The sequence below is a fragment of the Panthera onca genome, chromosome B1 (assembly GCF_046562875.1).
Source record: "Panthera onca isolate mPanOnc1 chromosome B1, mPanOnc1 haplotype 2, whole genome shotgun sequence".
Classification (NCBI taxonomy): Eukaryota; Metazoa; Chordata; class Mammalia; order Carnivora; family Felidae; genus Panthera; species Panthera onca.
The window spans coordinates 121,795,049-121,808,317 of NC_138342.1; the positions used below are offsets into that span (position 1 = coordinate 121,795,049).

At 38.9% G+C, this 13,269-nt stretch overlaps 1 protein-coding gene across 8 annotated transcripts in view; it reads left to right on the forward strand.

Moving 5' to 3' along the window:
* The window catches only part of GAB1 (GRB2 associated binding protein 1), a 122,534-nt gene that overhangs the window by 25,017 nt on the left and 84,248 nt on the right, over window positions 1–13,269 (forward strand). The window contains exons 1-2 of one of the 8 annotated variants that reach the window (XM_060654084.3): window positions 2,449–2,563; window positions 10,559–10,724. The exons of 6 other annotated variants lie outside the window; for them this stretch is intronic. The gene's annotated coding sequence lies outside the window, so the exon portion shown is untranslated. Of the gene's footprint in view, window positions 1–2,448; window positions 2,564–10,558; window positions 10,725–13,269 lie in introns of those variants that run through there. One more of the 8 variants, XM_060654083.3, reaches the window with a different exon arrangement.

Sequence of the window (13,269 nt, forward strand, 5' to 3'; positions counted from 1 at the left end):
TGTGTTTAAATTTTTAATTCCTTTTTAAATAATGCTTTGGTAGTCGTTGGGGCCACACCCGTAGAGTGAACAGTCCAGGTGGACTAGAGTTTTCCCTATATCCCATTCCCTACATCACATTTATTTATTTAAAGACCATCGTGCCTCAGGAGTGACTTAGATTGACTCCCTGTCAGTCTTGTTATTTTACGTCTGCCCACATGGAAGCTAATCGTCCACTTTCCTTCCTACTCACGCGGACTTGTGAAATCTTCCAACCTCTTATGCTATTTGTTTGTCTTTTGCAAATCAGAGGAGCATCATGTCACCTTGAAACATCCTTCGAATTAAACTTCAGAAAGGATGAGTGATTAAAATTTAACTTTTTATAGTTTATTTAATTCTTCCCTCTCTAGAGAACCTCTTTAGAGTACACAGGCATAGGAAGAGTGAAAATAAAAGTATTCCTGAATGGGTTATAGAAAATTATGGGGAAAATTGGAGAGGTGTTGGAGTAGATTTTAAAAAACATTTTTTTTAATGTTTTATTTATTTTTGAGAGAGAGACAGAGTACGAGCGGGGGAAGGGCAGAGACACACACACACAGAATCTGAAGCAGGCTCCAGGCTCCAAGCTGACAGCACAGAGCCCGACGCGGGGCTCGAACTCACGAACCCGTGAGAACCCGTGAGATCATGACGCGAGCCGAAGTCGATGCTCAACCGACTGAGCCACCTAGGCGCCCCTGGAGTAGATTTTAATGTCTATAAGGTTATATGTCCGGAGCAGAGTCTGTTTTGGATGAGCCCTGAGCAGGATAGCTTTTTCCTGATTGAGGTACAGCTTATCTTGTCTGTTCCTGATCACAGCACAATTTCTCCTTTGTTTCAGAGTGATGGTATTTCCCTCCTCTCAGACCTTTTTGGTTACTATACAGCCCTAGTGTTTGCTAGTTCACTCCTTAGCCCTGGTCAATGCCAGTCATCTCTGCCCTACACTAGGAGGTATTGGGATTTGTTAAAAGGGAGTAGGGGAGATGAAAATAAAAGTTCTCCCTGCATCTCCTTTTTAGTTATTTCTGTCCCTCATCTCTTCTCACCTCAATGATGAAATGAATGTAGATAAAGGAAGAAAGAGAGGGAAATGATATCTAATACTTTAAAATTCTTTTCCTTTTCTGTTCATCACACCTTTCCCCTCTCCCCCTCATCCCTATTCTTATTTCTTACCCTCCAATATCTGTCTTCCCTGTTAGAATGTAAGCTCCCGAGGTAGAAAAAAAACCCATGTCACACCATGTCAGTTTTGGTCTCTGGTATGCCCCCCATTGCCTAGCATAGGGCCTGATGTATAGAAGGCACTGGGAATGTGCTTGCTTGGTCAACGAGTGAAGAAAGGAAGCCATGGGAGTAAACCATTATTTCTGTCAGTATCATTCTTGACAACTCTATCCTGGTCTGATTTCTTACTCTGCCCCCCCAAATCTCTAATCCTGAAGGAACCTGCCTCCTAGACAACATCAAGAGGATGGCTCTCACAGTATGGTGCTGGACACATTTTCCTATGGTGGATTTTTCTGCATAGTGATTAGTCTGTTGGAACTTTGTACTTAAGGAAGCTTTTGTGGGTTGGTCAGAGAAGTGAACCATTATGTTTACAACATTGTTTCAATGGGCAAATGCATTCTGAGTTCAAATGAATCTACTTATATACAGACTTTTGGATTACAACCTTTCCATTAGTTGGAGACTACCATTGCATGATCTCCCATTCAGGCTTTTATTCATTACTAATATGTAAATGAACAATAAGCCATTTCTTTGTAGAAGGACCAGAGCCAGAAGTCTTTCTTTCTGAGATTATAAACTATTACATTAAAATGAATTTCATTCATCCAACAAACATGGTAGTTTATTTCAAATGTATTTATAGAGTGCCTAGCACATACTGGGTTTTGTACAAAGGATTCACATGTGGATAAAATAGGGACTGTATCCTGGTAAGGTCACAGCCAGGTTTCCATTTAAATAGGAATTGGATTCATAGAGCCCACAAGGTCACTTCCAGCTCTGAAATTCAGTAATTCCCGAGTTTTGAATTGCTCTATTCATTGACCCATTTTCCTTGTCATATGGGGCTCTATTATAAAATGTATTTTTAGATAATACTAGAGAAAGCATTGGCATTCACGAGTAGCGATTAATGGCAGCAAACCCACCTTTACAGTTTTTAAGTAATTCTAAATCTGTTTTTATTATTAGCAATGAGAAATCTAGGGGAAAAAAACACTTATTTTCATTCTCGCTTCTTTCATAGAAAGAATGAAGCAAGATACATGATGAAATTGACGTAAAAATACACTGAATGACTGGGACTTTAGTTTGAAAGCGTGTATATTCCACAAGGGTAACATATATAAGTGTTGGGATTAACAAATATTTTTGTTTTTTCTGAATGCTCTTCTGCAGTTTTTGAACAGTTTATAGCAAGTATGCGTCACTTTCCCACCGCCATCGTTGAACATACTCACGTTCATGTGCATACAACGCAGTATTTCTTCAGATAAGTAAACATATTAGTGAGGTATGTGTCTTTCCTCAAATCATTTACCCATGTGTCTTAATAAATAACTTGATGAACAAAATCTAGTTTCTGGGAATTGGAATGTGGAAAATTTGGATATTTAGATAAAAAATTCTATAGATATTTATAAAATATACTAAGAACTCTGTGGAGCAAAAAATAAGACTTTCTTGAGCTTTCTGACTTGTGACTTGTATTCTGTCAAAACAGTCTTATTCTGCCCTGAAACTTAAAAAGTTACCTGGTAGTTAATTTCAAATATTGGAACCACAAACTTCCTTATTGATAGATCTCTGATTTTTATTGAAAGTTTGTAATTCAAGTAATATAACTTGTTTCTGGCAAGTGAGTTAATGACTGTTTCCTCCCAGCACCTGGAGAAAACAGGTACTATATCTAGCTTCTAGAATTCCGTGTTATGATCAGGGTTTTCCCTGAATTAGTATCTAGAGTTAAATTTGCAAATGAGTTTTAGAGTGTTATTTTTTTTCTCTACAATAACTACTAATAAACTACATGTTTTATTGCCTTATTGGTTTCCTATTCATCATTTTAGCAGTTTCTTTTAATGTAAAAATCAATCACTAGCTAGAATATGGTCCCCATAATTACAGGAGATTGAAAACCCACATTTGAGGAGTAATTCGGTTTTAGAGAAAGAACAATTTATAAATTATTCATTAGTTGGCTTCTGTGGTCCTTTATTCTTTGTTATTTCATTTAATGCAGAATGGTAACTCATACAGGTATATAACACAGTGCTTCTGTTGACAAAAAGAGATCATTATCTAGAGTTGGCAAGAATCTTGCATTACTAAAACAAACTGGGTGCATATTAACTTGGTTTAATCAGTACTTGTTAGTGTTTCACCATTATAGGAATTGAAAGTAGAGGCACTTCCACAAGTTTATTGGAAGATTGTTTTTAACTAAAGTTTCTGTTTTAGGAGAAAATCACATTGCAAAGTAATGATTCACATTTAAAATGAGAGGAATGCTTTTCTTGATGACTGGCAAGTACTAGGTACACAATAAGTAATAGTTTCATTTACGACAGAGAAGGTAAATATTCAGATTTAGAAGTTAAGGTCACCTCACAGGTCACAGATCTGCACATCATGAGGCATTTTCCTTCAATTTGTGTACACGGTGCAAAATTGGTAAGCTTTTAATCGTTTTACATGCACTCGTGTTTTTTTCTTTCATTTGCTTTTACTCTTTTTTTTTTAAATTTTGTTTTAATGTTTATTCATTTCTGAGAGAGAGAGAGAGAGAGAGAGGGAGAACACGAGTGGGGGAGGAGCAGAGACAGAGAGAGGGAGACACAGAATCTGAAGCAGGCTCCAGGCTCTGAGCAGTCAGCACAGAGCCCAACACAGGGTTCGAACTCAAGAACCATGAGATCATGACCTGAGCCAAAGTCGGAAGCTTAACCATGCCCCAATTTGCTTTTACTCTTAAAATGAACTTTTGCTTAAGCTAGGTTTTTGCTTGTGATGAGTCAAGCTTTGCTTATACTTAAGTTTTTCTAAGTTCACTGTGTATAGCAAAGCACACAATCAGAAATTTATGACAAATATGACCCTGAAGAGGAAATCTTGAGCTTTCTAAACTCGGAGTCTTTCTCAGGGAGACAGATTAAATTAAATACTAATATGAGGCCCACTTTGTGTAATTAAGAAAAAATAAATCAGCTACCAACACAAAACAAAAACCAGCATCTGAAAATATGTGATTTGTCTTTTTTTATGCAGTCTTAGAAAACAACACTCCCAGTATAGAATGGAATGGAATGCAGCATTCCCAGGTTTCAAAAAACAATGCCATTTGAAAATTACACCTGATGCCATGTAAAAGAAACTGATTCTTTATACTAATAATTTTACCTTATGTTCAAATACTGAGCTTCATATAACTTGTGTTTACCATTTATTTAATACCTGAAATGAATCTTGAGTTGGGGGATTAAGAAGATAAGCAGATGCATTTCTTCTAGGAATATTCTAGTGCACTGAATCTTAAACTTAAAAATGTCAACCTGCTATTATGTTCTATGCATATGTGATGTCCTCTATATGTAGTTAATACATATATCTGGTGAAAAATCTGTTAGGGCATTAACTAGGTATCAATTCTATATAAACATAAATATTCAAATGGATTAATTTTATTTTTTGTAACAGCTTTATTGAGATATAAATCATGTACTGTAAAGTGTACATGTACCCTTACGTAGTGTACAATTAAGTGGGTTTTAGTATATTCACAGGGTTATGTATCTATCACCACTAATTCCAGAACATTTTTATCACCTCAGAAAAGAAACCCCATACGCGTTAGCAGTCATTCTCCATATCGCACCCCCAGCTAACCCCCCACCAGCCTTAGGCAGTCACTAATCCATCCATGTGGATTTGCCTATTCTACATATTTCATATGATGGAATTATATAATATGTGGTCTTTTGTGTCTGGCTTCTTTCGCTTGGCATAACGTTTTTAAAGTTACACGTTGTGGCATATTTTAGAACCTCATTCCTTGCTATTGCATGGATATATCACAGTTTGTTTCTCCAAAGTAGATTAAATTATTTTTGAATTGAAAATTTGGCAATCCTCAAAGCCCTCTGTAACTTTCCCAGGCTTCTTTCTCTTTCTTCTCTCTCTCCACATCCCGCACCTTTCATGGCTGGGTTTTCACTGTACTATTTCCTTGTTTGAGGAATATCTCAAATGCTACTTTCTGAAATTTTTTTCCTCAATTGCTTGAGTAATAAGTAATCTCTTTCCTTCAAATTCTCACGGCTCTTCGTCTTTGCCATAGTTTCAACTTGTGTTTTGGTTATTTATATACGTGTCTCTCATTTCATATCTTAATGCATCAGACCAGGGACATTTCTGTTGCCATCAGAAATAACCCTGCAAATAGCCAAAAATCAATACATAGTTTTTAACGTAATGAATGAGATCATTGAAGATCACTTGGGTGTCATAAACCAAGGCTGTCATTCATAGTTATTATTTCTAGTTGGGATGCCAAAAACTGTCTTAGGAATTAAAGAAGATAACTATGTTTTTGGAAAAACCTATCTTCTCATTATTAATGCAGTGACTTAGTGTCTGGTACATAATTGGAACTCAGTAAATGTTTCTTGAGTTGGACCTGGTATCCGGTAGCAGGACTGGGTAAATTTTCAATGTCTCTAGAAAGGAAATTCTATATTTGTTTATAAAGACATTTAGAAACCCCAAGTTTAAAAGAGAGAGAGTGTGGAGCACCTGGGTGGCTCTGTCGGTTAAGCGTCAGACTCTTGATTTCGGCTCAGGTCGTGATCTCAACAGTTCATGAGATCAAATCCTACGTCGGGCTCTGTGCTGACAGTGAGGAGCCTGCTTGGGATTCTGTCTCCCCCTGTCTCTCTATGCTCCTCCCCTGCTCGTGCTGTCTCTCTCTCTCTCTCTCTCTCTGAAAATAAATAAAATTAAAAATAAATAAAAGAGAAAGAGTGATAAAGTGAGAGCATATGTTGGTCAAATGAGGAAAAGGCAGGAGTGCCACGGAGGAGTTGCTTTTCACTGTCCTATTTACATATGTCAGTAATTATTTGCTTTTTTCTTTTTTCTTCCAGAGAAGTAAGTTCTAGTTACTACATAAGACTTAATAAAACAGATTGCAATAAGTTGTCCTGTAAGTGCAAGGTCTGAAGGTACATCTTCCATCTTTTTTGAAGCCCTATTTGGACCAGCCTTACGTCAGGAGTACAGTTGTAAATTTGGATGAAGGTCTTTACGTTCCGACAAGGGGGCCGTCCACAAAATGCTCTTCTAGGGTGCCACGGGGATCTTGATTCTGAACTAGTACTTTCAGCCACATCCATAGGGCTTTAAAGGAAGGAAGATGTTATTGGTGGGTCTAGATTTTGAAGAAAAAGAGTAAACAGGGGTTCCTGTCAGCATGGCAAACAATTTCTTACTTTCTAGTGTTTATTACTTTATGTGGTCAAAGATCAGAGAAAGGGAAGAAGTAAGCACCAGACTCTTGAGGTTCGCTTAGTTTCTTTTTTCCCCATGACAGTTGTCCCCAGAATAGGACTGTGCTGTTTTTGGAGTAGGTGATGGTACTCCATCATTTTGTGATTATATTTAAAACTTAGATTATTTAAACGATTTGAAAACTCCTTATTGTAGGAATTGTAATATAAAAGTTTCATTTTTATCTTCTCTATTCCCACCCCTCTAAGTTACTATAGATATGCCAAATTTCTATAACTATATACAATCAAAATATTTTCATTATGAAACATATAAGCAGTTGTTCTTGGGAGTAGATTTCCTTTAGTGGTTTTTTGGTTATATTTTGTGCAGCTCTCAAAACTTTGTTCCTCTTTATTTATTTATAATGTTTATTTATTTATTTTGAGAGAGAGAGAGAGGGAGAGGGAGAATCCCAGGCAGGCTCCATGCTGTCAGGACAGAGCCCGATGTGGGGCTTGATCTCACAAACTGTGAGATCATGACCTGAGCCAAAATTAAGAGTCGGATGCTTAACCAACTGAGCCACCAGGTGCCCTTGTTCCTCTTCATTTAATAATAACTTACAAAGTTATCTTTATTTTCCTTTGTCTAAATTCATCTGTTTTTATGTGTAATTTTCCCACGTGATCTTTTATTTACTTAATTATTTGCTGTGACTCGAGGACATATAAAGAAACACCGACCCTTCCTAACATTTTCTTGCATTTTAAACCACTCTGTTGGCACTGAGAAAAGGCAGTTTTTTTCCCAGTTGGTACATTCTTTACAAGGTAAGAATCAGGGCAAGGAGAAAATATCCTATTGCTCTAGTAATTCCTGCAAAAGGTCAGCCTCAATAATGAAAGATGAAAAAGAAGTTTTGTAGTGTTTGTTCTTTTACAAATTCCTATCTGGAGAAAACATAATATATACATGATTTCCTGATAACTGCCTTTGGTGTCCAAAATTTGATATTGTTGCATGATAATCTGACATTGCTTCCTGTTTCTGAAGGAATGATTGGATGTGAAGCCAAACTGCTTGCTAAACCAGGAAACTGCTACTTCAAAATGCACAGGAAATCAGACTGCTTGAGCAGTTGTGCTGAGGCACAAGGCTAACTGTAAACTGTATAGGCTGCATGTCTTCCCACTGTTGTGGCTGTTTTTAAAAACCAGCTTAAGGGGCGCCTGGGTGGCCCATGATCTCATGGTTTGTGAGTTTGAGCCCTGCATTGGGGTCTGTGCTGACAGCTCAGAGCCTGGAGCCTGCTTCAGATTCTGTGTCTCCCTCTCTCTTTGCCCCTCCCCCGCTCATGATCTGTCTCTCTCTCTCTCTCATAAATATTGAAAAATAAAAAATTAAAAAAAAAAACAGCTTCAAATAAGTGAAAGGCCTGGTGTTAGTATAATACCACTAAAACTAATGAATAAGAATTACAGAGTTGACTGAATATAAAGGAGACATCTGTAACAATGAGAGCTGAGCAACAGAGCTCTCCAAAATCTAGCGTGCTCCCTGTCCATTCCTGTAAGCATTCATACAGGTCCTGGATGAGGACCTGCTTAGGTAGTGATTGGTTAGGGGCCTGGTGAGATGAGAAGCAGGTGGCAACATCCATAATTTGAAGAACATTCAATAAAAAGACTACTTCCTAAAATACTGAGTATAGTGAGAATATAAGGGCACATAAATGGGGTGGGCAAGGGCTAGTACCTATTCCTGAAGAGGACAGACGAGGGAATGTTACCAAACCCCCAGAAAGATGGCGATGTAGAAATAGCTGCCTTGTAGGAGTTGAGATCTCCAGTCAAGGGACATGTCCATCCATTGAAAACAGGGATGCAAGCCAGTGAGTCCCCTGCCCTCAGGCTCCTCTCTCTATTATCCACATTGGCCAAAGCTGACTGAAAGCCAGAGAACAAGGGTTGAAGCAGTCGTTCATAGTTCAGCCCTCCAGGTTCAGAGCATGATGGAACATGATGGAGGGTGGATCTGGAGCGGTAGATGGCAACTACTGCAGATGCCATAAAAGATTTCTGTATTGATTGGGGTATCCCTCTCATCCCTATTGATACAATGGAACTCATTTCTATGAAAAATCCTTGAATCTCAAAAATACTTAAGGTTGCCTCGTTAGTTCAAGCATGCAGAAAATGTACACTTCCTATTCATCCAACGTCTAGCTTAATGTTTTCAGTTATGGAGAACAAAATCTTCAAGAAGCAGCTTGTTCTGTTGTTAAACAGCTGTAATTATTAGGAAGGTTTTTCTTGCATTGAAACCTACCTTTCTGTAACTTGTAGCAGTTGCCAGTTCTCTCTTTTGGAGCCATGCAGGAAAAGGCTACCCTCTTCCCATTTCTCTTTTATCCCCATTTAACTTTGTTGTTTAACAGTCATTTATTTATCAATCTTGTATTTATTGTCTGCTCTGGGCCAAGACTTGTAGGTGCTGGATATTCAGTGGTGAACAAGACAAAAAACTCCTGCATTCATGAAGCTTCTATTCTGGTGGGTAGAGACAGACATTGAGCAAATATATAATGTGATGTCCAGCGGTGAAAAGTGCTGGAACTGTCAGCTGTTAGCCATCTTTCACAAGAGAAAACTCTGGTTGAGTTGGGGTCTAAATTATTATGAGTCCGTTCTGTAATGCAGTTGCCAAAAAGCCTAATTCCATTTTAGGCTATGTACATAGAATGTCCAGCATTGGAGAAGTAGTGTTTCCTCCACTTTCTTCTTCTTCTTTTTTTTCTTAAAGTTAATTTATTTTTTTGAGAGAGAGAAAGGGAGAGAGTACATGCATGTGCAAGTGGGGGAGGGGCAGAGAGCGAGGGAGAGAGTGAATCCCAACCAGGCTCTGTGCTGTCAGCACAGAGCCTGACTCAGGGTTCTGTCCCAGGAACTGTGAGATCATGACCTAAGCCAAAATCTAGAGTCAGATGTTTAACCTACTGAGCTACCCAGGTGCCCTTCCTCTGCTTTCTTATTGTCCACCTGGACTTGGAGTATTGCATTTACATTCTAGAGGGACATTGACAGACTGGGACTTGTTCAGATGTCCTCATTATAGCCTTTTAAATAGTTGAGGAAGGCCACAGAGTATTCTTTAGGCCAGACTTTCCCAGTTTTGTTAATGTGATATCATCTGTCTCTCATGTGATATCATCTGTCTACTTTTGGCCTTCCTAATCTTTCTCAGATAATTAATTTACCCTTAAAATTCTGCTTCTAGAATTTAACTCCGTTCTCTATATGTGGTTTTAACTTAGGTAATGCCTAATAAACTGTTTCTTCCCTTGATCTAGTTATTTAATTTTAGTAATGCAGCTGAGGATTGAATTTCCTGTTGTTGTTTTTTTAAACAGCTGTGTTACTTCTGACTCCCAACATTAAAGTACTGTTAAGCCAGGTTTCCAGCATTTCTGTTTGTACAATTTATGTTTATACTCAAATATAAGACGTAATATCTATCTTTATTAAAATATCATCTCATCCCTGTCCATACAGTATTCTACATGGAGATTCTTTTGAATATTGTCTTTTTTTTTAATGTTTATTTATTATCGAGAGATAGAGACAGAGTATGAGCATGGGAGGGGGAGAGAGGGGGAGACGCAGAATCTGAAGCAGGCTCCAGGCTCCGAGCTGTCAGCACAGAGCCTGACACGGGCTCGAACTCACAGGCCACGAGATCATGACCTGAGCTGAAGTCGGACGCTCAACCAACTGAACCACCCAGGTGCCCCTGAATATTGTCTTTAATCGAACTTTTGGTCCTCTGCAAAAGTATTAAGCATATTTCTCACACTTCATCTATGTGATTAATATAACTGTTTAATTAAAGAAAAACAGTGACACCAGATCATTCCTTCAGATTATAGCAGCTCAGTAATTAATATTCTCTTAGGATGGTGTTTCAGAGAACTGTGAACACCCTTAATTATGTCATCCATGTCATATTTCTCTCTTTTATCCAGACATTTTCAAGAAATGAAGATATATTCTGTTTACAGTATTTCTCTCTAATACCAGGCTTATCCAAAAGCATATTAAGATAATTGGACATGACATTGGAAATACAATGGGCTGTCGCTGCCCTGCCCATACCCAAGTCTTTATAATCTGTCTACTCGAAAACCCAAGGTAGAGTTTTGTTCGAGTTGATACCAAGCATCCATGTCTGTAATTTCCCCTTTTTGTATGTACCCTTTTCTTCTTTTCTGGAACTCTAGGGAACTTGCCAGTGCTGATTGTTTGGTTCCTGAAGATGAGATGAGGCTAAACTTTAGAAGTGGCCTTTGTTCCCTTTTTTAGGGAGGGCTACCATTTCCAGTTTTAAGTCTCTTCCTTGATCAAATCTATAACATGGAGGCAATACAGCAGCTAGATGATTCTACCCTCTCACTTTTCTGAGGGTTGTGTCATTTTCCCCAGGATTTTAAAAGAAAGTGGGAAGGAGAATGGATGTGTTGCTGTGGTTGCTGCTGCTGGCCATACCTGAGGTCCTTCTGGGCCCTCTCTAGCCTCCCTGAAGCGCTTGCAGGGAGTACACTCTTACATTCAGCCCTAGGTATGTGTCTAGAGCATTAAGACATGTTTTTGGTTTGGTTTTTAATTTGTGAGCTCCTGTAAGACTACGGTATTTTTTTTAGAGGCTTCCTTATTTATGGGTTGGAAAAAAGACAGTATTGGCCATATTCTTCATGCTAGTGTTTTTGTTTTCCAAAGAGTTTGGTGTCCTGTTTTCTAGGATTTTCTAGATTTTAAATATAAAATGTTGACTCTACTCCATTGCCTAAGAACACATACACCTTGCTGGCAGTGTGACTTTATAGGAAAGAGTTCCTGAATGAAGCTGTGTCTTGCCTTGCACACAAGTGGCCGTGGACCTTGTAATTAAACATGCCAGACCTGTAAAGTCAAGTGACTTTTAACTCCCGGTGTGCATTGACTGCAAGTACTAGAGATGTCTGTGCCTCTGCTGATTGGAAGATCATGTATTAGCTAAGTTTCAAGACCAGGAGCTGTTTAACAATTTTTCTTGCTTTTCACATACTGCAGAGAAAAGGCTAACTCCATCTGGTGCATGCTATTGTGGGAACTTTATACATTAGATTCGTAAACAGCATGTTCAGGTTTTCTAGATTTGGCACTTCCCTGAGTGTGTTCTGTGTCAGTTTTATATAAGCATCAAATTTCTTTCCTTTTGACCATCACTGAATTTTAGTTGACTGAAAAGAGCAGAAGTTGTACTTCTGTTTAGTACCTGCAGCTGTAACCAGGCTTGCGTGGCATTGTTGTCCCCTTGGGGTTGCTTCACAAGTGCTGCCGTGGCTGTCACACTTTAGTGAACGCTTAACCCTGTTTTACACCATTATTCTGGCATAACTCCTTCTCCAAAGTGTCTTGGTTTGGAAGAAAAACTATATGGTTCCTTTGGATACATCCCAGAATATCCTAGAAAGCACATGCTTCTCACCATGTCATCATTGCCCTGACCTCTGGCCCTTTCTTACTCACCTTTCCTTACAACAAGAGCCCAGAATGACTTGTAGGACCAGAAAACCCAAAGATCGATGGAATACTGTTTGTCTTCTTGAAGGGGCATTTGATTCCATACTTCCTTAGAAGGATAGAGATGATATTCATGGCAGAGGAGCAACTTGCATCGTTTGGGAGATTGCAAACACATTTTCTTAATGTAACCAAACTTTTTTTGCTGAATGGATCTATTTGAGAACTTGCCAATGATGCCTCCTTGGTAATGTCTGCTGTTTAAATGGAGGATCTTTTAAAGAACCATGAACTTTTGCAGGTCGCATTGCACCTTGCTCTGTCCAAATACTGACCACCCTTTTCATTTATCTGTCCCCTTCTCTGGATGATAGCACCTGGAAGGCAGGGACCATACCTTATTCCTCTTGCCTCCAAGCACTGAGCATTCAGTAGATACGGCTGAGAGAAAGGGGAAGAAAGGGGCTGTGAATAAGCCCTATTGCTTTCTCCTTCCCTTTTAGAATTGAAGCACCTGAGCTGCCTGTCTAGGAATATGAAAGGTAGTAAATATTTTAGGAAACGGCCTCTTCAATTTTCTAGATAGGGCACAGCACTTAGTTTCCCAGGGTTGTTACTCTGCCCCAGAGCTTCTCAACCTCTGCACTATTGACAGTGCTGGCCTGGATGCTTCTGTTGTAGGGCTGGCTGCCTGTGCATGGTAGGATGTCGAGTTAGCAGCACCCTTGCTCTCTACCCACTAGATGCCAGTAGCACATCCCACCCCCAGCTGACGACCAAAAATGTCTCTAAACATTGCCAAGTGACTAGGGGGCAAAATAGAGACCCACCCCACCCTTTTGAGAACTGCTGCTGTACCGGAGCTCCTGGCTGAGATAAATGCTGAGACAAAGAAACTAGCAAATAATGGAAGTTTGGAGTTGGAAGGGAACTTAGAAATCATGTCACATATTCCTCTGGTTCTCCTCATCCCCACCCCCATTCCAACACATACCACTGTTTTTTTACCTGAACAAACTATGACCCAGGGGAATTAGTGAATATAAGAAAGAAAAAATAGAAGTATTTGAAGTAATACTGAAATTGGACTGTAGGCTTTAGTTTGTTCACAGACCCTTGGAAAAAGAAGTGTCTCCTTGTAGGCAATTCAAAATAAGAAAACATAAGCTTATGA